Below are 4,869 nucleotides of genomic sequence, written 5' to 3'. Positions count from 1 at the left end.
ATCATCCGATTGAAAAAGTTTTTGTTAGAGCAAGCTTTCGTCAAAATAAATTTACCTCGCTGTTCTATGAATGTGTCATTCACATAGACACATTTTGTATCCTAAACACGTTTTTTTTAATTGTTTAGCTATGTACTGTTTTTACGGCGCTATGATGTGAGTATGTCATGCAAATTGACACAGTTTGTCCCCTGAACACGTTTTCCGCTATATACAGTTCTTACAGCACTTTTCTATAAATCTGTCATTCAAATTGACACAGGTAGTCTACTGAATACACTTTTCACTTTAAGTTAGTTATATACTGTTTTAACGGCGCTATTCTGTAAGTGTGTCATTCAAATTGACACAGCTTGTCTCCTGAACACGTTTTTTGCTATTAGTTTGCTATATAAAGTTCTTACAGCACTGTTCTATAATGTGTCATTCAAATTGACACAGTTTGTCTCTTGAACACGTTGCGCTGTTAGTTAAATATATATACATGTTGTAACAGTGCTTATTCTATAGGTGTGTCATTCAAATCGACACAGGTAGTCTTCTGAACTCACTTTATGCTTTAAGTTAGCTATATACAGTTTTTTGGCGCTATTCTGTAAGTGTGTCATTAAAATTGACACAGTTTGTCTCTTGAACACGCTTTCTGCTTTAAGCTAGCTACATGTATATACAGTTCTTACGGCGCTATTCTGCAAGTGTACCATTCAAATTGACTCAGTTTGTCCCCTGAACACGTTTTTCGCTATTAGTTTGCTATATACAGTTCTAACAGCTTTGTTCTATAATGTGTCATATTGACACAGGTAGTCTTCTGAACACGTTTTTTGCTTTAAGTTTGATATATACAGTTCTTACATACATCGCTGTTCTATAAATGTGTCATTCAAATTGACACACTTTGTCTCCTGAACACTTTTTCCGCTATTAGTTTGCTATATACAGTTCTTATTGCGCTATCTGCAAGTGTGTCATTCAAATTGACACAGTTTGTCAACTGAACGCGTTACACTTCGCTATGAGTTAGCTATGTACAGTTCTTATTGCGCTATCTGTAAGTGTGTCATTCAAATTGACACAGTTTGTCTTCTGAACACTTTTCCGCTATTAGTTTGCTATATACAGTTCTTATTGCGCTATCTGCAAGTGTGTCATTCAAATGGACACAGTTTGTCTCCTGAACGCTTTTTCCGCTATGAGTTCGCTATGTACATTTCTTATTGCGCTATCTGTAAGTGTGTCATTCAAATTGACACAGTTTGTCTTCTGAACACTTTTCCGCTATTAGTTTGCTATATACAGTTCTTATTGCGCTATCTGCAAGTGTGTCATTCAAATTGACACAGTTTGTCTCCTGAACGCTTTTTCCGCTATGAGTTAGCTATGTACATTTCCTATTGCGCTATCTGCAAGTGTGTCATTCAAATTGACACAGTTTGTCTCCTGAACGCTTTTTCCGCTATGAGTTAGCTATGTACAGTTCTTATTGCGCTATCTGCAAGTGTGTCATTCAAATTGACACAGTTTGTCTTCTGAACACTACACTTCGCTATGAGTTAGCTATGTACATTTCTTATTGCGCTATCTGCAAGTGTGTCATTCAAATTGACACAGTTTGTCTTCTGAACATGTTACACTTCGCCATGAGTTAGCTATATACATTTCTTATTGCGCTACCTGTGTGTCATTCAAATTGACAGTTTGTCTCCTGAACACTTTTTCCGCTATTAGTTTGCTATATACAGTTCTTATTGCGCTATCTGCAAGTGTGTCATTCAAATTGACACAGTTTGTCTCCTGAACACTTTTTCCGCTATTAGTTTGCTATATACAGTTCTTATTGCGCTATCTGCAAGTGTGTCATTCAAATTGACACTGTTTGTCTTCTGAACACGTTACACTTCGCTATGAGTTAGCTATGTACATTTCTTATGCGCTATCTGCAAGTGTGTCATTCAAATTGACACAGTTTGTCTTCTGAACACTTTTCCGCTATTAAGTTGCTATATACAGTTCTTATTGCGCTATCTGCAAGTGTGTCATTCAAATTGACACAGTTTGTCTTCTGATCACGTTACACTTCGCTATGAGTTAGCTATATATATTTCTTCTTGCGCTATCTGTAAGTGTGTCATTCAAATTGACACAGTTTGTCTTCTGAACACTTTTTCCGCTATTAGTTTGCTATATACAGTTCTTCTTGCGCTATCTGCAAGGGTGTCATTCAAATTGACACAGTTTGTCTCCTGAACACTTTTTCCGCTATTAGTTTGCTATATACAGTTCTTATTGCACTACCTGTAAGTGTGTCATTCAAATTGACAAGGTTTGTCTCCTGAACACTTTTTCCGCTATTAGTTTGCTATATATACAGTTCTTATTGCGCTATCTGCAAGTGTGTCATTCAAATTGACACAGTTTGTCTCCTGAACACCTTTTCCGCTATTAGTTTGCTATATACAGTTCTTATTGCGCTATCTGCAAGTGTGTCATTCAAATTGACACAGTTTGTCTTCTGATCACGTTACACTTCGCTAAGAGTTAGCTATGTACATTTCTTATTGCGCTATCTGCAAGTGTGTCATTCAAATTGACACAGTTTGTCTTCTGAACACTTTTTCCGCTATTAGTTTGCTATATACAGTTCTTATAGCGCTATCTGCAAGTTTGTCGTTCAAATTGACACAGTTTGTCTCCTGAACACTTTTTCCGCTATTAGTTTGCTATATACATTTCTTATTGCGCTACCTTTAAGTGTGTCATTCAAATTGACACAGTTTGTCTCCTGAACACTTTTCCGCTATTAGTTTGCTATATACAGTTCTTATTGCGCTATCTGCAAGTGTGTCATTCAAATTGACACAGTTTGTCTTCTGATCACGTTACACTTCGCTATGAGTTAGCTATATACATTTCTTATTGCGCTACCTGTAAGTGTGTCATTCAAATTGACACAGTTTGTCTCCTGAACGCTTTTTCCGCTATGAGTTACCTATGTACAGTTCTTATTGCGCTATCTGCAAGTGTGTCATTCAAATTGACACAGTTTGTCTTCTGAACACGTTTTGCGCTATTACATGTAGCTACATAACGTTATAGTTCTTACTGTTCTGTAAGTCTGTCATTCAAATTGACACAGTTTCTCTTCTGAACACGTTTTTCGCTATTAGTTAGCTATATACACTTAATGCAGCGCACAACGGTCCTTTAGATGTGTCATTCAAATTGACACAGTTTGTCTTCTGAACACGTTTTCCGCTACAAGTTAGCTATATAACGTTACAATTCTTACGGCGCTAATTTTTGTGTCATTCAAATTGGCAGTTTCTCTTCTGAACACGTTTTTCTCTATTAATTAGCTATATACTGTTCTAATCTTAGTTAATCCTTCAGTCAGGCGCGAGCAATGTATTTAATATCTTCAACAGTTAACAGTCAGATGTAAAAAGCCTTCGTCGGGTAACGTTACCTACAGTTCACTTTACCCACGACGCAACCTATTGGAATAACACCTTACAGATCATAGTGCTGTCTTATACTTCAAAGACATTTCAATATTACTTCGTAACATGATAAAACGCTGACAGCACCATCAAAAGTACTTGTGTACACTACCGAGTGAGGTCCCGAGTGACTGCCGCAACGGTATAGCGTGACCCGGAAACAGTTGAACCTCGCCCACTAAGCGGACACCCCGAAACCCCCATACGGTGCGTATTTCGGCTTGAAAACAATGGCGAAACCATAGGAAAAAGCTGTCGAAAATCGGTCAACTTTGACATCAAATATATACTTTCTCGTAAAAGTCCATCGCTTGAGATTCACAAGGCAGATAGAACAACTCGTGGGGATTACGGGGACACCTTTGACAGCCTGATTTAGCCCACCGCAATTTTTTAATCTTTTTTTTACGTGACCATGTCAAGTGCCTCAAACGGGCGTCCAACAGCTCGACACGCGTCTGCCATGTTGTATTATTGACTTCCGGATTCGCGTCCCCCTCCCCCCAAAAATTCAAAGTAAATGTCAAACGTTTGGGTTAAAATTGCTCTTTGATCAATGAGTGCCCGTTGCCGGAATTGATCAATGAGTTAGCATGAATTTTGCGTAGGAAAACGACGTATAGATAAACGTATTACCCGTATCGCTGGAGATAATTGCGTTCGGCCAAGTCCAAAATAAATGTCCAACCTAAACATTCGATTTTACCGTTGCACATATTTTTGTTTTACGGTATGATGTCATTAGTATAAGTCGCTATAATGAGATGAAAACTTGCGTGCTTGCTTTGGATGACAAAAGTTTAACCATAGTTACCAAATTGACCTAGAATATATAGTTTCTGGCCTTCCTCAGCCCAGCTGTTACAACATTCCCTTTTCTCAGGATCCTCTCAGTTCTAACCACTTGTCTGTGTGCAATATGACACCTGTTAATAGTGCATATGTTATGGTGTGTGTTAGCTCTACACTTTTGCCAAGCAATGCCACCTACAAATCATGCATGCAGGGAGTTGAAGTTTGTTTGACATCTGTGATTTATAAATCTTTGTTATTTCGTGCATTAGTCTATAAATTGTAGCTTAAATGCCAATTCTTTCAGTATCCTTAGAGGGCCAATTAAATATATCTTCTAAAATATATTGCACCCCTGAAGTTTGCATACATTTGGTATTGCTCATTGCATTTGTAGATCTTTAGTTAATCAACCTTCCTTAGCAGCGGTCTTAAGGTACCTAGCAGAATTATTAGAGTTTATGTTACAGTCTGTAGCATATGGTAATACATTAAAGAATTGCATTAAGCTAACAACTCCCAAAATGTCATTTTTTCTTTATTTTTCTTTTTTTTTGTCCTACAGAATACCACAAAA

The sequence above is a fragment of the Branchiostoma floridae genome, chromosome 12 (genome assembly GCF_000003815.2).
Source record: "Branchiostoma floridae strain S238N-H82 chromosome 12, Bfl_VNyyK, whole genome shotgun sequence".
NCBI classification, from domain to species: Eukaryota; Metazoa; Chordata; class Leptocardii; order Amphioxiformes; family Branchiostomatidae; genus Branchiostoma; species Branchiostoma floridae.
The sequence above is the reverse complement of the archived record's forward strand: the minus strand, read 5'-3'. Positions refer to the sequence as shown.